This window comes from Schistocerca nitens, chromosome 3 (genome assembly GCF_023898315.1).
Source record: "Schistocerca nitens isolate TAMUIC-IGC-003100 chromosome 3, iqSchNite1.1, whole genome shotgun sequence".
NCBI lineage: Eukaryota > Metazoa > Arthropoda > Insecta > Orthoptera > Acrididae > Schistocerca > Schistocerca nitens.
The window spans coordinates 478,876,652-478,902,018 of NC_064616.1; the positions used below are offsets into that span (position 1 = coordinate 478,876,652).

The window sequence follows — 25,367 nt, forward strand, 5'->3', positions numbered from 1 at the left end:
CTAGCGATTACATCGCCATAACAATGCACCTAAGGTAGCCAGAGTACTGTACTCCAATGCCCCCCCCCCCAACCAAAAAACTCAATTTATATCTTCAGCTGTTGACAATAACTATCTTTCTCCTACTGCAGTCTTGCATCTAAATTTGCAACTTACCTCAAACCAAGTCAAAATTTCTTCAGCACATTGAAGCATCCAAAGTTCCTCAGTTCACTCTAAAATTTTATTAAAGTATCTTGCTTCTCATTAAAATTCTCCGGTTCCCTTAAGTGATCCAGATTTTTTTGAAATTATTATTTCAATACAGGTCGAAATTGTAGAAACCAAATTTATTTATAAAACAAAACGGAGTACACAAACCCTATAGGCTACAGTTTTTGGATCTTAACATTGATTCACGCATTAATTTCGACCAGAATTCTAATGTATGTGACATCATAAATGAGATTATATTTATCCGTGATAATATGGTTATACAGTCTTTGATGCTAACAAACTCTTCTACGACGTAAAAATACATTGTCGTTTGTACGACGTTTGTTTTTAAATACATTAGAGCTGTGACGGTTGCACTCACTATTCCAAGGGTATTACAGATAATAGTAGAACATCTTTCTTATAGCAAAACAAGAAGACATGTTATATCGCCATTCCCCAAATGAGCCACCTTTGTATACTTTTTTTTTTTTTTTTTTTTTTTTTTTTTTGTCATAAGTCTACTGACTGGTTTGATGCGGCCCTCCACGAATTCCTTTCCTGTGCTAACCTCTTCATCTCAGAGTAGCACTTGCAACCTACGTCCTCAATTATTTGCTTGACGTATTCCAATCTCTGTCTTCCTCTACAGTTTTTGCCCTCTACAGCTCCCTCTAGTACCATGGAAGTCATTCCCTCATGTCTTAGCCGACGTCCTATCATCCTGTCCCTTCTCGTTATCAGTGTTTTCCACATATTCCTTTCCTCTCCGATTCTGCGTAGAACCTCCTCATTCGTTACCTTATTAGTCCACCTAATTTTCAACATTCGTCTATAGCACCACATCTCAAATGCTCCGATTCTCTTCTGTTCCGGTTTTCCCACAGTCCAAGTTTCACTACCATACAATGCTCTACTCCAGACGTACAGCCTCAGAAATTTCTTCCTCAAATTAAGGCCGGTATTTGATATTAGTAGACTTCTCTTGGCCAGAAATGCCTTTTTTGCCATAGCGAGTCTGCTTTTGATGTCCTCCTTGCTCCGTCCGTCATTGGTTATTTTACTGCCTAGGTAGAAGAATTCCTTAACTTCATTGACTTCGTGACGATCAATCCTGATGTTAAGTTTCTCGCTGTTCTCATTTCTACTACTTCTCATGACCTTCGTCTTTCTCCGATTTACTCTCAAACCATACTGTGTACTCATTAGACTGTTCATTCCATTCAGCAGATCATTTAATTCTTCTTCACTTTCACTCAGGATAGCAATGTCATCAGCGAATTGTATCATTGATATCCTTTCACCTTGTATTTTAATTCCACTCCTGAACCTTTCTTTTATTTCCATCATTGCTTCCTCGATGTACAGATTGAAGAGTAGGGGCGAAAGGCTACAGCCTTGTCTTACACCCTTCTTAATACGAGTACTTCGTTCTTGATCGTCCACTCTTATTATTCCCTCTTGGTTGTTGTACATATTGTATATGACCCGTCTCTCCCTATAGCTTACCCCTACTTTTTTCAGAATCTCGAACAGCTTGCACCATTTTATATTGTCGAACGCTTTTTCCAGGTCGACAAATCCTATGAACGTGTCTTGATTTTTCTTTAGCCTTGCTTCCATTATTAGCCGTAACGTCAGAATTGCCTCTCTCGTCCCTTTACTTTTCCTAAAGCCAAACTGATCGTCACCTAGCGCATTCTCCATTTTCTTTTCTATTCTTCTGTATATTATTCTTGTAAGCAGCTTCGATGCATGAGCTGTTAAGCTGATTGTGCGATAATTCTCGCACTTGTCAGCTCTTGCCGTCTTCGGAATTGTGTGGATGATGCTTTTCCGAAAGTCAGATGGTATGTCGCCAGACTCATATATTCTACACACCAACGTGAATAGTCGTTTTGTTGCCACTTCCCCCAATGATTTTAGAAATTCTGATGGAATGTTATGTATCCCTTCTGCCTTATTTGACCGTAAGTCCCCGCATCTCGTGGTCGTGCGGTAGCGTTCTCGCTTCCCACGCCCGGGTTCCCGGGTTCGATTCCCGGCGGGGTCAGGGATTTTCTCTGCCTCGTGATGGCTGGGTGTTGTGTGCTGTCCTTAGGTTAGTTAGGTTTAAGTAGTTCTAAGTTCTAGGGGACTTATGACCACAGCAGTTGAGTCCCATAGTGCTCAGAGCCATTTGAACCATTTTTTGACCGTAAGTCCTCCAAAGCTCTTTTAAATTCCGATTCTAATACTGGATCCCCTATCTCTTCTAAATCGACTCCTGTTTCTTCTTCTATCACATCAGACAAATCTTCACCCTCATAGAGGCTTTCAATGTATTCTTTCCACCTATCTGCTCTCTCCTCTGCATTTAACAGTGGAATTCCCGTTGCACTCTTAATGTTACCACCGTTGCTTTTAATGTCACCTAAGGTTGTTTTGACTTTCCTGTATGCTGAGTTTGTCCTTCCGACAATCATATCTTTTTCGATGTCTTCACATTTTTGCTGCAGCCATTTCGTCTTAGCTTCCCCGCACTTCCTATTCATTTCATTCCTCAGCGACTTGTCTTTCTGTATTCCTGATTTTCCCGGAACATGTTTGTACTTCCTCCTTTCAACAATCAACTGAAGTATTTCTTCTGTTACCCATGTTCTTCGCAGCTACCTTCTTTGTACCTATGTTTTCCTTCCCAACTTCTGTGATGGCCATTTTTAGAGATGTCCATTCCTCTTCAACTGTACTGCCTACTGCGCTATTCCTTATTGCTGTATCTATAGCGTTAGAGAACTTCAAACGTATCTCGTCATTCCTTAGTACTTCCGTATCCCACTTCTTTGCGTATTGATTCTTCCTGACTAATGTCTTGAACTTCAGCCTGCTCTTCATCACTACTATATTGTGATCTGAGTCTATATCTGCTCCTGGGTACGCCTTACAATCCAGTATCTGATTTCGGAATCTCTGTCTGACCATGATGTAATCTAATTGAAATCTTCCCGTATCTCCCGGCCTTTTCCAAGTACACCTCCTCCTCTTGTGATTCTTGAACAGGGTATTCGCTATTACTAGCTGAAACTTGTTACAGAACTCAATTAGTCTTTCTCCTCTTTCATTCCTTGTCCCAAGCCCATATTCTCCTGTAACCTTTTCTTCTACTCCTTCCCCTACAACTGCATTCCAGTCGCCCATGACTATTAGATTTTCGTCCCCCTTTACATACTGCATTACCCTTTCAATATCCTCATACACTTTCTCTATCTGTTCATCCTCAGCTTGCGACGTCGGCATGTATACCTGAACTATCGTTGTCGGTGTTGGTCTGCTGTCGATTCTGATTAGAACAACCCGGTCACTGAACTGTTCACAGTAACACACCCTCTGCCCTACCTTCCTATTCATAACGAATCCTACGCCTGTTATACCATTTTCTGCTGCTGTTGATATTGCCCGATACTCATCTGACCAGAAATCCTTGTCTTCTTTCCACTTCACTTCACTGACCCCTACTATATCTAGATTGAGCCTTTGCATTTCCCTTTTCCGATTTTCTAATTTCCCTACCATCTTGAAGCTTCTGACATTCCACGCCCCGACCCGTAGAACGTTATCATTTCGTTGATTATTCAATCTTTTTTTTTCATGGTAACCTCCCCCTTGGCAGTCCCCTCCCGGAGATCCGAATGGGGGACTATTCCGGAATCTTTTGCCAATGGAGAGATCATCATGACACTTCTTCAATTACAGGCCACATGTCCTGTGGATACACGTTACGTGTCTTTAATGCAGTGGTTTCCATTGCCTTCTGCATCCTCATGTCGTTGATCATTGCTGATTCTTCCGCCTTTAGGGGCAATTTCCCACCCCTAGGACAAGAGAGTGCCCTGAACCTCTATCCGCTCCTCCGCCCTCTTTGACAAGGCCGTTGGCAGAATGAGGCTGACTTCTTATGCCGGAAGTCTTCGGCCCCAATGCTGATTATTCATGAAAATTTAGGCAGTGGCGGGGATCCACCCCGGGACTGAAGACGTTTTGATTATGAATCAAAGACACTACCCCTAGACCACGGGTACCCATGTATACATATACACAGTAATAAATTACGATCGCTAGCCACCTTCCAATGTAAATATAGCTTTTATTGACGGAAGTCTCCGAAGAAATGTTTGGCTTGTCTTCGACGCAGCTCTTTTTGTTTAAGAAGAGGGGTTGCATTGTTAATGTAATTGAAATCTGCCAGGAATGAAAGGAATTCGGAAGGAATTGGCTGTGACCTATAGTAAGGGACCACCCTGACATTTGTCTAAATTGAAAATGGGACACCACAGAAAACCATTTTCAAGGTTGCCGTGGGTGGATTCATATCACTTCGCCACTCGATCCAGGGATTGCTAGCTCAGCGCCTCGAGGCAAAGAGCTACCCCGGTCGGTGAAGAATTTAGAAACATTGGTTGTTGTACATTCTTTCCAAATAAAATAAAATGCATCACAGCAAAGGATGCAATTCCGATGTTGCATGTTTTTCCTTTAATTGTGCATATTTCCTCATGCAGGGCGCAGTCGGCTCCGACGAATTCAAGCAGTCCGCTGTAAAAACGAACTAACTATAGAGTGTGTTGTCATCGCATCCACAAACCCCTCTCCATCGTTCCATAGGCCTACTGGCACCGACTTTCATAAGTGAGTACCGTCAGGGTGACCAGACAGGACGATATTTGGCAACTGGGCTAGTAACGATAGAATTTTGAGCAAATTTTTTAAAAAATGAAACCATTGCCGTTTGGGTGACATTTCTGTTGATCAATACGAGTTTTGGGCGAGACAGAGATGTCAAACTATTTTTATGCATTGATTTTACTTTAATGATACTTGTACTTACGTCTATCGCTTCGATGCCTTGTGAAATACTGAAGTATTGCAACCCTATGTTCTATCTGTCTTGAAATAACGACTTCAGTGTTAACATTAAACTACTGTAGATAGGTAATTAGGTTATTATCGTAGTGCCTACATATATTTAACTTATTATACCGCTCGCGGACGAATAAAAATCGGTTTTACACTTCTTTCTTGTTACAAACTCATCCATAATTAGAAACTATCAGAACAGTATGCAGCACAAAAACAATAAACAGCAACGATTACATTAAATTCAACTGCAGCTAGGAACTGACCTGATTAACAAAACAACAACTGAACTAAAGTAAGGCCAACAAAGCACAGTAGTTCTTCTTGGCTAAAGTAGGGATAGACGAAAGCCGATACTGTTATCGATATATCGATAATTTAAATCTATCGATGGAATTGTTCAAATGGTTCAAATGGCTCTGAGCACTATGGGACTCAACTGCTGTGGTCATCAGTCCCCTAGAACTTAGAACTACTTAAACCTAACTAACCTAAGGACATCACACACATCCATGCCCGAGGCAGGATTCGAACCTGCGACCGTAGCAGTCCCACGGTTCCGGACTGCGCGCCTAGAACCGCGAGACCACCGCGGCCGGCCGATGGAATTGTTGACTACTGGTAGTGCGTATCTGATTTTCGTCGAATGACTGAAAGTCGAAATAAAAGGGGCGATCAAAAATTTTCCGTTTAAAGGTCGTGTAGTCCAGAATCGGCATGTCACCCAGGCAAAATCGCCATGGGCACTGAGGTAATCATCCCGTTGACGCACCATGTCGAAGATAGAGCAACGTGTCCTACTGTATGAAGACGTCCGCAACTGCCTGCTGAACATTCTCGTCCGAAAGACATTGTCGACCCTTCAAGGACTTTCTTAAGGGATCGAAAGCGTGGTAATCGCCTGGGGAGAGATCAGGACTATATGGCTGGTACTCGAGTGTCTCGCACTTAAGTTGGCGTAACTTCTGCGTTACGACATTCGCGATATGGGGACGCGCGTTATCATGAAGCAGCGGCAGCTCTTGTCTTACCATTCCAAAACGGTGGTTTCCGACAGACATGATGCTCTATACCCGTTCTTGTTTTTCCGATGGATGTCTACCGGTGTTTGTCCTTCGGTAGCCAAGTAAAGAATAACAGCATGTTTGGTCCAGTTTGGACGCATTTGATAATAACGTTGCCATAATTTCAAGTTTCTGCGTTTACTGCACGCACGTCGGAAAGATACGAATGACACACACTAATCTATTGCCTAAATATCGGCACTTATATATGCGCATCGGAGTCGTGCTAAGGTGCAAATACGATGCAGAAACTTTCTGATCGCTCCTTATATCTCTCAGTTTCACTACATGGCAGCTAGGGCGTATGTAATTTCGTTTAGGAGACAGCGTGGGGGTGGGGGGCTTCCGGGCCCCCTGGAGCCCCCTGTGGCTACGTCCCTGTGGGCAGCTATCTGTCCAATGCCCTCATACGTGTATCAAATAAACAAATCATGTTTAAAAGCTCTCTAATATTGGTGACATACGGCGTACCATTTATAACTGTCTATCGTAGAAGATAATTATGTTGCAGTACTACGAAACAGACAAACGAATAAACTTTTCACATTATCAACCAAATGAATCTGTCTGCAGTAACAAGAAACAAAATGAGGGTACAATTTATAAACGCTTTTCACAAGGAAATGCAAAACAGACCTAATACAAGATAAGCCACGTAAGATTTTTTTTTATTTCCTGAAGGATTCAAGATACCTGCGAAGCGTTTTCGGGGGATGATAGTACGTGGACGTACTCGTAATTTGTTGATAGTTAATATTCGAAACTCTTGTATCAGCCGGGATACTGAAGGTAATACTATTTTTATTTTACCGCATTCGAAAGTTCTTAAAGTAAGAAATACCGCCAAAAAGGAGCCGTCATGCCAAGTTGCGTCGTTATATAAAGTATATATTAAACTTGAGAATATACAATATTTGAAATAATTTTAATAATTCACTTCTAATACGCTAAATGTTAACACATCCATTTATCAAAACTCCAGGAGGTGGCGGCACTCACTCAGAGTTTCCAATATACCACGTCAAATGAAAAAGTAAAAAATTGTAGCCGTATTAAAATCTGCGAGAGAACGTAATAGACCTCAAAGCTGTCGGCCAGTTCTCCTACTCTTTATAATCTACATACTGTTTGAAAGAATCACCCGCTGCAAGATTAGTCATAAAATATTGAAATCAGTTCCACCTGAGCAAGCTGCCTTCTGATCAAACAAAAGCTGTTCGTATCACGTTCTCTCTTCAACTACTTGTTTTGAAGGTGGATTTCAAAAGCAACTGAAATCATCTGTGGTATTATTAGATTTAGTAGTGGCATATGGCACTAAAGGGACACAAGGATTAATATGCAATTTTCTTCGGAATACAGCACTCCAAGTGTTTATTGTGAATACATGGAGCAAGCAAACGAAATGGTATAAAGGTCTTCCTCAGGGCTCCTTTCCTCTTTAGTATGTATACTGCAGATATAGTAGCAACAACACCCCTAAAATTTGGATAAGCTGATGATTGGACAATAGCTATAAGGTACAAGGAGATTAAAAAAAAGGGAGGATGTTCTAATAAATGATTTTTTGCGGTGGATAACTACTCTCGCAAATGGAGGCTCCAACCCAGTTCAAATAAGACAAAAGTTTCATGCTTTCACCTACGTAATAAACCTGCAAACATAAAACTTAGAATTCCTTTCAGCAATGTCGCCTTAACTCACAACAAAAGATTCTAGCAGTTATTTTAGACAGAACGGGAAGGTATATAGACGGAATCTATCTCAAATACAAATAAGTACCATTCTCCGTGACATCAGGATACCTTGTTGGCGAGATTGTACGCAGATTTCGGTCGATCTATCGTTAAAGCAGCCTACTGTTAGAATGTCCTTACATGGAGGTACCCGTGCAATGGAGCTCCGTCCCGTTGGAAAATGAAGCCAGATGAAACGAGTGAGTGAACTAGACCCCTACCGGCAAACACTCGAACCAGAAACTTGCAACTGGCACGAAGGTAAAATTTAATTATGACACGCGAGTTAAAATTCACCCCAAGTATCTACACTGAAGCGACAAAGAAATTGGCACAGGCATGCGTATTCAAATACAGAGATATATGAACAGGTAGAGTACGGCGCTGCTGTCGGCAACGCCTCTATAAGACAATAACTGTCTGGCGCATTTTTTAGATCGGTTACTGCTGCTACAGTGGCAAGTTATCAAGACGTAAGTGAGTTTGAACGTGGTGTTATATTCGGCACACGAGCGATGGAACACAGTATCTCCGAGATAGCGATGAAGTGGGGATTTCACGTACGACCGGTACGAGTGTACCGTGAATATCAGGAAACCAGAAAAACATCAAATCTCCGACATCGCTGCGGCCGGAAAAAGATCCTGCAAGAACGGGACCAATCGTTCAACGTGACAGAAGAGCAACCCTTCCGCAAATTGCTGCAGATTTCAATGCTGGGCTATCAACAAGTGCCAGCGTGGGATCCATTCAACGACATTCAACGAAACATCATCGGTATGGGCTTTCAGAACCGAAGGTCCAGTCGTATACCCTTGATGACTGCACAACACAAAGCTTTATGCCTCGCCTGGGCCCATCAACACAGACATTGGACAGTTCAAATTCAAATGGCTCCAAGCACTATGGGACTTAACATCTGAGCTCATCAGTCCCCTAGACTTAGAACTACTTAAACCTAACTAACCTAAGGACATCACACACATCCTTGCCCAAGGTAGGATTCGAACCTGCGAGCGGACTGAAGCGCCTAGAACCGCTCAGCCACAGCGGCCGGCCATTGGTCTGTTAACGACTGGAATCATGTTGCCTGGTCGGACGAGTCTCGTTCCAAATCGCACTGAGCAGATGGACGTGTACGGATATGGAGACAACCACATTGAATCCATGGACCCTGCATGTCAGCAAGGGACGGTTCAAGCTGATGGAACCCCTGTAATAGTGTGGGGCGTGTGCAGTTGGAGTGATATGGGACCCCTGATACGTTTGGATACGACTCTGACAAGTAACACGTAAGTAAACATCCCGTCTGATCACGTGCATCCATTCATGTCCATTGTGCATTCCGACGCACTTGAGAATTCCAGAAGGACAATGCGACACCGCACACGTCCAGAATTGCTACAGAGTGGCTCCATGAACACTCTTCTGAGTTTAAACACTTCCTCTGGCCACCAAATTCCACAGACATGAACATTATTGAGCATGTCTGGGATGCCTTGTAACGTGCTCTTCAGAAGAGATCTCCACCCCCTCGTACTCTTACGGATTTTTGGACAGCCCTGCAATATTCATGGTGTCAGTTCCCTCCAGCACTACTTCAGACATTAGTCGAGTCCATGCCACGTCGTGTTGCGGCACATCTGCGTACTCGCAGGGGCCCTACACGATATTATGCAGTTGTACCAGTTTCTTTGGCTCTTCATTGTATCTATATTCATGTAGAAGATACGGTGTTGTGAAATTAAGTGAATCTTTTTAAAACAAAAACAGACAAAAACCGTTCTAACAGGCCCTGAAGGCCCAACGGTACCGACCTCAGACTCAGGCATTACTGGATGCGGATATGGGCGGGCATGTGGTCAGCACACAGCTCTCCCAGGCGTTGTCAGTTTTCGTGACCGATGCCGCCATTTCTCAATCAAGTAACTCCTCAATTTTCCTCACAACGGCTGAGTGCACTCCGCTTGGCATCGGTAACGGCGCTATTTATTCTTATTCAGCAGCAATCCCGAAAGGAACAGAGTCTCTTGAAATGTGGCGTCATAGAAAAATATTGAAGATCATATGGGTAGATCGGATACCCAATAAACAGTTAGTGAATGGAATTGAAAAGGGAGGGCTTTATAGTACGACGTGTGTGGGGGGAAGGGAAGGGAGAAATCCTAGAGTCAGACCAAGGCTTGATTATCGTAAACACGTTCATGTGGATTTAGGTGGCAGTAGTTACGCGGAGATGAAGAGGCTTAAACAGTACAGACTAGCGGGGAGAGCTGCATCAAACCAGTCCTCGGGCTGAAAACCACAACTCAGCAGTGTCCTGCATTTTGGTGTGGAGAGTGTTGAACACAGGCAGGAGTTACCGAGTAGCATGGAGCAGCCGATTTTATGGTATGTGTGTGCACGACACACCAGCGAGGAACTACTCGTAAAGCCGGCCGGCGTGGCCGTGCGGATCTAGGCGCTTCAGTCTGGAACCGTGGGACCGCTACGGTCGCAGGTTCGAATCCTGCCTCGGGCATGGATGTGTGTGATGTCCTTAGGTTAGTTAGGTTTAAGTAGTTCTAAGTTCTAGGGGGCTGATGACCGCAGATGTTAAGTCCCATAGTGCCCGGAGCCATTTGAACCATTTGAACTACTCGTAAATATCAATCAATACATTTTACAGAGTTCTCGGGAACGATACCGATATAGATTGAAGATTCTAAATAGATTGCAGGAACAGGATGTGCATACTTGTATCCTACTATGGGAACGGGGGCTATTTACAAGCTTTCTGCTGAAACGACCAGCTTTTTCGCCGAGGTTCTAGCAATAAGAGTAGATACGCATTGCTTAATATCAATGATATTCTGGCAGTAAAGATTCGCGTTGGGCCCTCGAAAAGTTAGAACAACAGGCCTGAAACTTGAAAACTGACTACCGTCTCTTCGAAGTACAGGATCTTATCTATCAGTGTATCGAGCAAGAGAAAAAGTGCAACTTCTCTGGGTGGAGGGGGAATCCGAAACCATGGACAACAAAATAGTTGATCAATCAGCAAATAGTAATATACGAAATTGTTTTTCAGAGACCACTACCAGCTACAAAAAATTGTTGATTTACTACATTATTTAATGAAGTAACGTGTTTCGAGGTATAAATCTCATCTTCTGGCTGCAATAGCAATACAAAAACGTTTAACAAAAAATGGCTCTGAGCATTATGGGATTTAACATCTATGGTTAGCAGTCCCCTAGAACTTAGAACTACTTAAACCTAACTGAGCTAAGGACAGCACACAACACCCAGTCATCACGAGGCAGAGAAAATCCCTAACCCCGCCGGGAAACGTTTAACAAAATGGTTCAAATGGCTGTGAGCAGTATGGGACTTAAATTCTGAGGTCATCAGTCCGCTAGAACTTAGAACTATTTAAACCTAACTAACCTAAGGGCATCACACACATCCATGCCAGAGGCAGGATTCGAACCTGCGACCGTAGCTGTCGTGCGGCTCCAGATTGTAGCGCCTAGAACCGCTCGGCCACCTCGGCCGGCAACGTTTAACAAAAGTGTACGTAAGTACTGAAGTTTTCGTTACAGTTTTGACATTTGTTATGGTCATTCTGCGGAGATAGAAAAGGAAAACCTAAAGTGTGAATATCCACTTCTTTTTTGGTCTACCATTCACATAAAGGATTTTAAATAATCGCTCACATTGCTCATGTCAAATGGCTACCTTCTTCTTCATTGTTATAGAGACATCTGAACACACCACAAGAAGATAGCCATTTCATATGAACGATGCGATTGATCATGTAAATTTCGTTATGTGAACAGCAGACCAAACAACGAACTGAATATTGCCTCATATTAGATTCCCTTTCTTTCTCAGCAGGACTAACATAGCACGTGCCAAAACTGCACAAAAAATCTTTAATATCTATGTGTACTTTCGTTAAAAGTTTTTTACTGCAATTCTATCCTGAAGATGTGGTTTATAGCCTACCTCGAAGTATGACGCTTTATTAAATAATTTAGTAACTCAAAAAGTTTTGTGACTCGTAGCGATCTCTGAAAATCCCTTTCATATTTTTGAAACAGTTACGGTCGATTAACAGTCAATATGGCTTCAAGGATTAATATTACGGAAGGAATAGCTTAATGTGTACGTCTGGTTTATGCGGACTTTGCAGCCATTGTACGAAAGGGGCATTTGATGAATGGTACCGATTCTGGGAAACCGCTCAGATGACGAGGGGACAGCACTTCACAAGGAATCAACCATTCATTCCTAAAGAAAGATGATATTCAACGTTAAGACACACACGACGACATGCGACATCACAAACAGGAACGCGAATGCAAAGTTTTAACCTCCTCGTGTAACGAATATGAATCCTCATAACTGGCAGACCTAAATCACTCAGCTGTTTCTGCCACGCCACTCAGTCGGCAAAACTCTAGAAGGCAGTCGTCGGACAGGGAATTTCCCTACCCACAAGTGTCACGATCCTTGCACGACAACCAAAAACATATGTCCACGTTGCAAATACTATCAAGAGGACATTTCCCTGTAAATTCCAAGACAGCAACTGGTACGAAGAGAGAAAACTGTGTACATTCATTTTTATAATTGGTTGTTTGTGTACAGTGGTCAACTCTAGCTCTTCGCACTGAAGACCACAACAACATGCAGAGGATGTAAATAACTGCCTGACTGATTTACAGTCTGGACCGGAAGCCTTGCCTTACAGCAATGGCAAGACCTTTCGGGAAAACTACCTGTGTCGGTCGCATGGTCGGCCCCCAAGCGAGCGCCGCCCGGCTTGTAAGAGAGCCTGGGTTTCCCACCCCACGGGAGGGAGGCAAAGATTTTCTGTACGGATTTTCCCCAAGTTGGGCTGCCCAGACTTACGGCGCCAGGGCGTCGCTTTTGTTACACCCCAAGTGGGGCGCTTTGTCCACTGTGGGCTTTGAGTAGAATACGTTTCCGGGCACTAAGGCCTTTGGCACCATTCGCAAACGATTCATCGTACTGACAAACACACAGACTTGATATTTCAGCGTGCAGTGATATACGGCGTGTACCAGAACGCCACCGGCAAACTTTCAGATGTGGTATTATGAAGCAAAACAGGAAAAAGTATCTAGCACACATGGGCTCTAAAATGTATATCTTAAGAACTACGAGCACTTGTTTATCTTAGCTACTGAGACATACGCTCCATTAATGAAAGCTCTCTGCTTTCCATATTTTGAGAAGTGATAGCATGAGAAAAATGTGCAGTAAAAAGTGCATACATTGAGAGCTATGGGCACTACTTCGTTTTCACTACTGTGAAACACATCTCCTCTACTGAACTAGTGCTCATACTACTGAAGATGCACATTTTAGAGCCCATGTTTACTGGACACTGTTTTCTTGTTTGGTCCATACTATTTCCTACTAAAATATGGAAAGCAAACAGATTACAGAGGAAGAGATGTGTTTAACAGTATCAAAGACGAACAAATGATCTTATCTCTTAAGGTATGTATTTTAGACCTCATGTTTACTAGACTTTTTTCTTCTTTTCTTCGAAAATTTGTCGATGGAGTCCTGGTTCATCCTGCATATTTTTAATAGTGAGTAGGAACACAAAAAAATGCGACCTTTCACTTATTTCCGTTAACTAGCTTTCAGGTGTCTTCAGCCTGCAGTTAAGGCATTCACAAGTTACATATTCGTGTTTGTAGAGTGAAGCTGAGTACTGCAGGTTGATTCTCTTTGACAATAAAATAGGTAACAGTATAGTGTGTCGTCTTATGTGTCATTTATATGGCAAGTTGTGTAGTGAAACGAATTTCTTTACTTACTGCGGCGATTTGGCCGGTTTTGGTGTCCAGTAGCTAACCGACAGCTTGCATTGTCAAAGCCTGTCAGCTGAAGCGTTAAATACTACTTGCATGTAATACCAAAAGCTTAACACATACTGTCTTTCACACCCTGCCTATCATACGCTAACTCACCCCCCCCCCCCTCTCTCTCTCTCTCTCTCTCTCTCACACACACACACACACACACACACACACACAGACTGCCTCCAACCACGCTAAATCATAACATCTCCTCACGTTTTCTTGTGAAAAACCCTTTCGGACAACTGTCAGTTAGTTACATGTTCGTGTATGACTGACATGGTTTCTATTCAGATGTAGAACGAGTCACCACAAAACAGAACAGTGACTTAAAGTAATAATTCGGATTTATTATTCTTTCACATTTCACGCGTCACGAGGGTAACATACTCAAATTTATCGTTGCCTTCGGTACTACAAATGGAACTAGTTTTTTTCAGTAAATTTGTCTATACCAGAGAATTATAAGAAAAGAAGATATCAGTCTAGATTCAAAATTAGCGTTTTTACTTGTCAGATATTTTACACTACTGGCCATTAAAATTGCTAAACCAAGACGAAATACAGATGATAAACGGGTATTCATTGGACAAATATATTATACTAGAACTGACATGTGATTACATTTTCACGCAATTTCGGTGCATAGATCCTGAGAAATCAGTACCCAGAACATCCACCTCTGGCCGTAATAACGGCCTTCATACGCCTGGCGTACTGTGACGAGCCAGTTGCTCGGCCACCATTGACCAGACGTTTTCAATTGGTGAGAGATCTGGAGAATGTGCTGGCCAGGGCAGCAGTCGAACAATTTATGAACCCAGAAAGGCTCGTACAGGACCTGCAACATGCGGCCGTGCTTTATCCTGCTGAAATGTAGGGTTTCGCAAGGATCGAATGAAGGGTAGAGCCACGGGTCGTAAAACATATGACATGGAACGTCCACTGTTCAAAGTGTCGTCAATGCGAACAAGAGGTAACCGAGACGTGTAACCAATGGCACCCCATACCATCACGCCGGGTGATACGCCAGTATCGCGATGACGAATACACGTTTCCAATGTGTGTTCACCGCGATGTCGCCAAACACGGATGCGACCATCATGATGCTGTAAACAGAACCTGTATTCATCCGAAAAAATGACGTTTTGCAATTCGTGCACCCAGGTTCGTCGTTCAGTACACCATCGCAGGCGCTCCTGTCTGTGATGCAGCGTCAAGGGTAACCGCAGCCATGGTGTCCGAGCTGATAGTCCATGCTGCTGCAAAAGTCGTCGAACTGTTCGTGCAGATGGCTGTTGTCTTGCAAACGTCCCCATCTGTTGACTCAGGGATCGAGACATGGCTGCACGACCCGTTACAGCCATGTGGATAAGATGCCTGTCATCTCGGTTGCTAGTGATACGAGGCCGTTGGGATTTAGCACGGCGTTCCGTATTACCCTCCTGAACCCACCGATTCCATATTCTGCTAACAGTCATTGGATCTCGACCAACGTGAGCAGTAATGTCGCGATACGATAAACCGCAATCGCGATAGGCTACAAACCGACCTTTATCAAAGTCGGAAACGTGATGGTACGCATTTCTCCTCCTTACACGAGGCATCACAACAACGTTTCACCAGGCAATTCCGGTCAACTGCTGTTTGTGTATGAGGAATCGGTTGGAAACTTTCCTCATGTCAGCACGTTGTAGGTGTCGCCACCGGCGCCAACCTTGCGTGAATGCTCTGAAAAGCTAAGTCATTTGCATATCACAGCATCTTCATCCTGTCGGTTAAATTTCGCGTCTGTAGCACGTCATCTTCGTGGTGTAGCAATTTTAATGGCCAGTAGTGTATATATATTACTGGGCAGGTGAGCAACGATTTTTGTGGCTGCATATTGGAATTTAAGAAGATGGGCCCTTGATAAACTGAAAAAACCAGGGGTTGTAGAAAGTTTCAGAGAGAGGGAACGACTGACAATAACTGGAGAAAGAAATACAGTAGAAGAAGACTTGGTAGCTTTGAGAGATGAAATAATGAAGGCAGCAGAGGATCAAGTAGGTAAAGAGACGAGGGCTAGTAGAAATCCTTGGGTAACATAAAAGATATTTAATTTAGCTGATGAAACGACAAAATATAAAAATGCAGTAAATGAAGCAGGCAAAAAGGAATACAAATGTCTCAGAAATAAGATCGAGAGGAAGTGCAAAATGGATAAGCAGGGATGGCTAGAGGACAAATGTAACGGTGTAGAGGCGCATATCACTAGGGGTAAGATAGATACTGTTTACAGGAAAATTAAAGAGACCTTTGGAGAAAAGGAAATCACTTGTATGAATATTAAGAGCTCAGATGGAAAACAAGTTCAAAGCAAAGAAGGGAAAGCGGAAAGGTGGAAAAAGTATTAGAGGGCCTATACAAGGGCTTGAGGGCAATGTTATGGAAAAGGAATAGGATGCAGATGAAAATGAAATGTGGGATACGATACTGTGTGAAGAATTTGACAGAGCACTGAAAGACTTAGGGCGAAACAAGGCAACATTCCATTAGAACTAATGATAGCCTTGTTAGAGCCAGCCCTGACAAAACTCTACCATCTGGTGAGTAAGATGTATGAGACAGGCGAAATACCCTCAGACTTCAAGAAGAATATAATAATTCCAATCCCAGGGAGAGCAGTTGTTGAAATCTGTGAAAATTACCGAACTATCAGTTTAATACGTCACTGCTGCAAGGTCAGTTTAGATTTCGTAGAAATGTTGGAAGACGCGAGTCAATACTGACCCTAGGACTCATCTTAGAATTTAGATTAAGGAAATGCAAACCTACGTTTCTAGCATTTGTAGACTTAGAGTAAGGTTTTGACAATGTTGTTCGGAATACTCACTTTCAAAGTGTGAAGGTAGTAGGCGTCAAATGTTGTTGCTGTTGTGGTCTTGAGTCCTGAGACTGGTTTGATGCAGCTCTCCATGGTACTCTATCCTGTGCAAGCTGCTTCATCTCCCAGTACGTACTGCAGCCTACATCCTTTTGTATCTCCTTAGTATTCATCTCTTGGTCTCCCTCTACGATTTTTAACCTCCACGCTGCCCTCCAATACTAAATTGGTGATCCCTTGATGACTCAGATTATGTCCTACCAACCGATCCCTTCTTCTAGTCAAGTTGTGCCACAAACTCTTCTTCTCCCCAACTCTATTCAATACCTCCTCATTAGTTATGTGATCTACCCATCTAATCTTCAGCATTCTTCTGTAGCACCACATTTCGAAAGCTTCTATTTTTCTTCTTGTCCAAACTACTTATCGTCCATGTTTCACTTCCATACATGGCTATACTCCATATAAATACTTTGAGAAACGACTTCCTGACACTTAAATCTATACTCGATGTTAACAAATTTCTCTTCTTCAGAAACGCTTTCCTTGCCATTGCCAGTCTACATTTTATATCCTCTCTACTTCCACCATCATCAGTTATTTTGCTTCCCAAATAGCAAAACTCCTTTACTACTTCAAGTGTCTCATTTCCTAATCTAATTCCCTGAGCATCACCCGACTTAATTCGACTACATTCCATTATCGTCATTTTGCTTTTGTTGATGTTCATCTTATATCCTCCTTTCAAGACACTGTCCATTCCGTTCAACTGCTCTTGCAAGTCCTTTGCTGTCTCTGACAGAATTACAATATCATCGGCGAACCTTAAAGTTTTTATTTCTTCTCCATGGATTTTAATACTTACTCCGAATTTTTCTTTTGTTTCCTTTATTGTTTGCTCAATATACCGATTGAATAACATCGGGGAGAGGCTACAACCGTGTCTCACTCCCTTCCCAACCACTGCTTCCCTTTCATGCCTCTCGACGCTTATAACTGCCATCTGGTTTCTGTACAAATTGTAAATAGCCTTTCGCTCCTTGTATTTTACCCTGCCACCTTCAGAATTTGAAAGAGGGTATTCCAGTTAACGTTGTCAAAAGCTTTCTCTAAGTCTACAAATGCTAGAAACGTAGGTTTGGCTTTTCTTAATCTCGCTTCTGAGATAAGTCGTATGGTCAGTACTGCCTCACGAGTACAATATTTCTACGGAATCCAAACTGATCTTCACCGAGGTCGGCTTCTACCAGTTTTTACATTCGCATGTAAGGAATTCGCGTTAGTATTTTGCAGCCGTGACTTATTAAACTGATAGTTCGGTAATTTTCACATCTGTCAACACCTGCTTTCTTTGGTATTGGAATTATTATGTTCTTCTTGAAGTCTGAGGGTATTTCGCCTGTCTCATACATCTTGCTCACAAGATGGTAGAGTTTTGTCAGGACTGGCTCTCCCAAGCCTGTCAGTAGTTCTAATGGAATGTTGTCTACTCCCGGGCCTTGTTTCGACTTAGGTCTTTCAGTGCTCTGTCAAATTATTCACGCAGTATCATATCTCCCATTTCATCTTCATCTACATCCTCTTCCATTTCCATAATATCGCCCTCAAGTACGTCGTCCTTGTATAGACCCTCTATATACTCCTTCCATCTTTCTGCTTTCCCTTCTTTCCTTAGAACTGGGTTTCCATCTGCGCTCTTGATATTCATACAGGTGGTTCTCTTTTCTCCAAAGGACTCCCTAGTGAGATAAGCTTCTACGTCCTTACATTTGTCCTCTAGCCATCCCTGCTTAGACATTTTACACTTCCTGTCGATCTCATTTTTGGGACGTATGTATTCCTTTTTGCCTGCTTCATCTACTGCATTTTTATATTTTCTCCTTTCATCAATTAAATTCAATATTTCTTCTGTCACCCAAGGATTTCTACTAGCCCTCGTCTTTTACCTACTTGATCCTCTGCTGCCTTGACTACTTCATCCCTCAAAGCTACCCATTCTTCTTCTACTGTATTTCTTTCCCCCATTCTTGTCAATTGTTCCCTTATGCTCTCCCTGAAACTCTGTACGATCACTGGTTTAGTCGTTTTATCCAGGTCCCATCTCCGTAAATTCCCACCTTTTTGCAGTTTCTTCAGTTTTAATCTACAGTTCATAACCAATAGATTGTGGTCAGAGTCCACATCTGCCCCTGCGAATGACTTATAATTTAAAACCTTATTCCTAAATATCTGTCTTACCATTATATAATCTATCTGAAACCCTCTAGTATCTCCAGGCTTGTCCGCAGCTCGTGGTCGTGCGGTAGCGTTCTCGCTTCCCGCGCCCGGGTTCCCGGGTTCGATTCCCGGCGGGGTCAGGGATTTTCTGTGCCTCGTGATGACTGGGTGTTGTGTGACGTCCTTAGGTTAGTTAGGTTTAAGTAGTTCTAAGTTCTAGGGGACTGATGACCATAGATGTTAAGTCCCATAGTGCTCAGAGCCATTTTCTCCAGGCTTCTTGGATGTATACAACCTTCTTTTATGATTCTTGAACCAATTGTTAACTATGACTAAGTTATGCTCTGTGCAAAATTCCACCAGGCAGCTTCCTCTTTCATTTCGTACACCCAATCCATATTCACCTACTACGTTTCCTTCTCTTCCTTTTCCTTCTACCGAATTCCAGTCACCCATGATTATTAAATTTTTGTCTCCCTTCACTATCTGAATAATTTCTTTTATCTCATCATACATTTATTCAATTTCTTCGTCATCTGCAGAGCTAGTTGGCATATAGACTTGTACTACTGTCGTAGGCGTGGGCTTCGTGTCTATCTTGGCCACAATAATGCGTTCACTATGCTGTTTGTAGTAGCTTACCCGCACTCCTATTTTTTATTCATTATTAAACCTACTCCTGCATTACCCCTATTTGATTTTGTATTTATAACCCTGTATTCACCTGACCAAACGTGTTGTTCCTCCTGCCACCGAACTTCACTAATTCCCACTATATCTAACTTTAACCTATCCATTGCCCTTTTTATATTTTCTAACCTACCTGCCCGATTAAGGGATCAGACATTCCACGCTCCGATCCGTAGAACGCCAGTTTTCTTTCGCCTGATAACGACGTCCTCCTGAATAGTCCCCGCGCGGAGATCCGAATGGGGGACTATTTTACCTCCGGAATATTTTATGGAAGTGGGCGCCATCATCATTTAACCATACAGTCAAATTTAGGGAGCGAAAAGCTATTTACAATTTGTACAGAAACAGTTTGTACAGTGGCATGAAAGGGAAGCAGTGTTTGGGAAGGGAGTGAGACAGGGTTGTAGCCTACCCCGATGCTATTCAATCTATATACTGAGCAAGCAGTGAAGGAAACAAAAGAAAAATTTGGAGTGGGAATTAAAATCCATGGAGAAGAAACAAAAACTTTGAAGTTTGCTGAAGACATTGTAATTCTATTAGAGACAGCAAAGGACCTGGAAGAGCAGTTGAACGGAATGGGCGGTATCTTAAAAGGAGGATATAAGATGAACATCAACAAAAGCAAAACGAGAATAATGGAATGTAGTCGAATTAAATCAGGTGTTGCTGCGGTAATTAGACTAGGAAATGAGACATTTAAAGTAGTAGACGAGTTTTGCAATTTGGGGAGCGAAATAGCTGATGATGGTCGAAGTAGAGAGGATATAAAATGTAGACTGGCAATGGCAAGAAAAGCGTTTCTGAAGACGAGAAATTTGATAACATCGAGTATAGATTTAAGTGTCAGGAAGTCGTTTCTGAAAGTATTTGTATGGAGTGTAGCCATGTATGGAAGTGAAACATGGACGATAAATAGGGTGGACAAGAGAAGCTTTCGAAATGTGGTACTACAGAAGAATGCTGAAGATTAGATGGGTAGATCACATAACTAATGAGGAGGTCTTGAATTGAATTGGGGATAAGAGGAATTTGTGGCACAACTTGTCTAGAAGAAGGGATCGGTTGGTGGGACATGTTCTTAGACATCAAGGGACCACCAATTTAGTATTGGGGGGGGGGGGGGGGGGCAGCGTGGAGGGTAAAAATCGTAGAGGAAGACCAAGAGACGAATACACTGAGCAGATTCAGAATGATGTAGGGTCCAGTAGTTAATTGGAGATGAAGTAGCTTATACAGGATAGAGTAGCATGGAGGGCTGCATCAACCCAGTCTCTGGACTGAAGACAACAGCAATAACATTGAGTACATTATCAGATACTGACAGTCTAAGTGATGAGCGATGAAGATAATTTTTTCTTCCAGTGTTGTAACTGTGGACATTACTACACTTCAAATTGTGATAAATTCCTTATTGAGAATTTCTTTAGCAAATATACATACTGAGAAGGCGCAATAAGAAGTCTCAATTCCTTGAAGAGGTGCCTCCAAATCAGCATAGGTGAGCAACATACGAGGGTCGGTCAAAAAGTAATGCCTCCCATTTTTTTTCTACTTAAAGAAATTAAGTTAAGTGAAAAATTTGAATTTGGCGCCATTCCTCAAACCTTCTTCTGCAATCCACTGCAGTAGTAACTTTCTGTGTCAACAGGTGGCAGCACAGCAGAAGTTTGTAAGATGGCCGACATCGATGTTCGTTTGAGACAGCGTTGTGTGATTGAATTCTTGAATGCAGAAGGTGAAACGCCCATACGCATTCATGAAAGACTGAAGAAGGTGTATGGTGTTGTGACAGTGGATGTCAGCACTGTTAGACGATGGGTTCGTCGTTGTAAGGAAGCTGAAGGGCAAACACCATTGACTGACGAAAAGCGGAGCGGCAGGCCGGTGAGTGCAGTGACTCCACACAACATTCAGCAAGTTGATGACATCATTCGTGGTGACCGTCGGGTGACTGCAGATGAAGTGTGTCGCATTATTTCTCTTAGTAAAGGCAGTGTGATCACGATTATTAAACAATTGGGGTACTCAAAAGTTTGTGCACGGTGGGTTCCAAGAATGTTAACCGATCAGAATAAAGAGGCAAGGAAAACAATAGCCTCCCAACACTTGCAGCGCTTCCGTTTGGAGGGAGATGAGTTTCTGAAAAAAATTGTGACCGGGGACGAAACATGGGTGCATTTTTTTGAACCCGAATCAAAGAGGCAGTCAATGGAGTGGCGTCACACAAGCTCGCCGAGGAAGAAAAAATTCAAAACTGTGCGATCGGCAGGGAAAGTTATGGCAACAGTTTTCTGGGATACAGAGGGTGTGATTCTGGTTGATTTTTTGGAGCAGGGATGCACAATAAATTCTGTTCAATACGTCACAACCCTCAAAAAACTTAAAGCACGTCTTCAGCGAGTTCGCCCAACAAAATCAATGGCAGATGTTCTTCTTTTGCATGACAATGCAAGACCACACACCAGTCGTCACACCTCTGACGAGATTGTCAAAATTGGATGGGAAGTTTTGCCTCATCCCCCATACAGCCCTGACCTGGCACCATCAGACTTCCATCTGTTCGGGCCACTAAAAGAAGCTCATCGTGGGATTCATTTTGAAGATGAGGAGGCCGTCAAAACATCCGTGCGTCAATGGCTTAGGAAGCAGAGCTGTGATTTTTACCGTGCTGGCATACATGCCTTTGTTCAAAGATGGACCAAAACTGTAGAGATGGGCGGAGATTACATTGAAAAATGACAAAATGATCCTCAATGTTGTGGTTTTCAACCTATGTAATTGCATTTAAATTTCCTGACAATTAAACGTAGAAAAAAAAATAGGAGGCATTACTTTTTGACTGACCCTCGTATTATTCACACTGTGCAAAAACTATTTCTTCTCTAAGAGATGGGTTACACCAGAAATTTATGTCGTAAAACATTAACGTTAGGAAATATGCAAAAATATTAAAAGCTTGATTTGTTTGTCATCAAAACCAACAATTATGTGTAAAGCAAAAGTTACTGAACTTAGCTATTTGTGTAGCTAAATAAAGTATTTCTTCCAGTTTCTCTTTTCATGAATACGTATACAAAATTGAAACATCGTGCCCTGTATATTCGATTTTTCCCAGTGGACCTTCAAAGCCAAAATCTTTTCGTAGTCATATATTCTTTGTAAGTGTGCGAATACAGTTTCCTCGGCGACCATTAAAGAGAAAAACTTCACCTGTTTGAATAGTGTTTGCTGCGAATAATTGCAGCACAAGAACAGGCCTCATACCGGAATGTACAGCCATCAGTTAGCTGCAGAAGAAAGAGACAGAGTTGGTGACGTCTAACTGAACACAGTACATCGCGTTTGTTTCTATGGAAACTGGGTTTTGTTGGTAAATAATTGAACCAACCACAAGTCCTCTAAAATGTTTTATTTCGATGCCATAACCGGTTTCCGGCTACCATGCTCATCTTCAGATCGCTAACATTTCCAGTCACATTGATGCTTTGATCAGCAGTATGTCGTCTGCTCCTGCCATATATTCAAGTGGATGGCGATTTGTTTTGTTGTGGGCCTTATGGTTATCCAGGGTGATGCATATGCTGTCGCACTGCTAACCACTGCGGCACACTTCGTAATATTCTTAACGTCAGTTTGAGCGTCACAAACATGCTATACACAACGAGTGTATATTTACAACATGTATATTTACAATATTTGTGCTATTCGTAGTGCAGCAGCGTATACATCGTCCTGGATAACCACAAGGACCACAACGAAACCAATCGCCATCCGCTTGAACATATTGCAGGAGTAGAGTACATGCTCGTAAGTAAAATATCTCTGTAGTTGGAAACGTTAGCCGTCTGAAGATGGGCATGGTATCCCGAAAGCTGTTATGGCATTGAAATAAAACATTTTAAAAGCGTTTGTGACTGGTTGCGTTATTCATCAACGATCATTTATGGCTCCGGAGTTCATAAGGTCCAACATGGATAAACTAACATTGGAAGTGTTTTGTTTCTAACGCGAGTGTTGACCGAGGTAGCTTTGAACTGCTTCCCTGCGTTTGACCGTTGTGCAGATTTCCACGGAAGTTGCAGTGAACCAGTTGGAGACGATGTATTACGGAGTATGTTTTGCAGTCCAACTGCCACCTCTCGTAATCTGAATGCAATTAGATTGACACAGCATGTATCACTGAGTTTAAAGTGGTGACAATTTTAATCGTGTCTGCCGGGACAAAGCGCGGTTGGCACACCGATTTAAAAGTGTAGCGGTACTCAGATTTGATCTAGATCCTCCAGTAAACATATACTCGGTAATCCGTGTTTGGAAGTGTGTGTCCTGTGGTTATACAGCTCAACATTGATCGCTCCTGTGTAGAACTTCGGTGACAGTCCACTTGGTTGTGGAAAAACTTTAAATTTGTTTGTAGTAATTATCTCTCACTAAGGGCCGAGCAGCAGAAAGAACTGAGAGTGACTTAACATCTTCGTGTCAGTACACGCTACAAAAGTAGTCTTAAAATTACAACTGCATTGGCTCACGTACCTTTCTTGTTTATTGGTTTGTTAGAGGGATCCATTCTGCCGGTATTGCATCTTCCACTCACTCAGGCGGAATAACGACTGTGGAAGGGAAGTTTCCTGGGAGAGGGAGAAACGTATTCACGTAAAGCTGCAATGGCAGCAACAATCAATACGAGGCATTGCGATCTGGTGCTAACGACGGTTTCCTAAGTATCTCAAACAATTCTATTCGATTTTAAATCGGGATTCTGATCAAGATGAATGAACAGTTTATGTCGGAGAATGATTACATCGCAGTCTCTCTCTGCTTTCCACTTTTGTTCCCATACTTTCGGGGCCAACATATGAGGGGCAGTAGTCATCGTGCTTTAAACTTAATTATTCCTATCCGGATGCCATCTCTGTCCCCACAAAAAAAAAAAAAAAAAAAAAAGGTTCAAACGGCTCTGAGCACTATGGGACTCAACTGCTGAGGTCATAAGTCCCCTAGAACTTAGAACTACTTAAACCTAACTAACCTAAGGACAACACACACATCCATGCCCGAGGCAGGATTCGAACCTGCGACCGTTGCGGTCGCGCGGTTCCAGACTGTAGCGCCAGAACCGCTCGGCCACCAGCGGCCGGCTCTGTCCCCACACTATCACTCTACCCAAACATGCGGTATCTGCCAGTAAATCGTTTGAACTTTATATCTTCTAGTTTGTCTTTTATTTATGGACAAAATACTTCGCACTGTTAGTGTAGCTATCAGGTTTTTTGTTCTAATGCATGTTGGGCCTATATGCATATTACCAACGTATGGACGCATTTGTAGCTCGCAATGTTCACTTGTTTCTTTTGTCTATGCTTGTAAATTTTCCATTTTGAAATTTAATGCATCTCATGTCAAAGCATTCCTTGTTTGTTTGTGTTTGCAATTTACTTTTTGTGACTCTTTCAATGTTTTAATCATGTAACAACCATTTCACCCTGTTTGTGTACTTGTAACTGTTTTGTCCTTAATAATTTATATTGCAATGTTTCCACAAACAAAAGCTCAATCTGTGTACACACCTACAGCTCTGCATGTTCATCTACGTCTATTACATGCGTCAGTAATTTATTCACTCTTACATTTACGTAATAAATATTTCACTCTATTTGTTTAGCTGTAACCATTTTTTGATCAACATTACGTGTACATTGTCAACGCGTAAACACAACTAAAACTTGCAATTTTCACTTCCGTTCGCTATCTATGTTCGTAAATATTCGTTAATGGCACAATAAATCGTCTTAACTTAAAAAAGCGACTAATTGCCTAT

The 25,367-nt window shown here is 42.3% G+C and overlaps 1 protein-coding gene across 4 annotated transcripts in view; it reads left to right on the forward strand.

Moving 5' to 3' along the window:
• LOC126248405 (uncharacterized) overlaps nt 1-25,367 on the forward strand; it is a 447,623-nt gene that overhangs the window by 130,721 nt on the left and 291,535 nt on the right. The window lies entirely within an intron of this gene.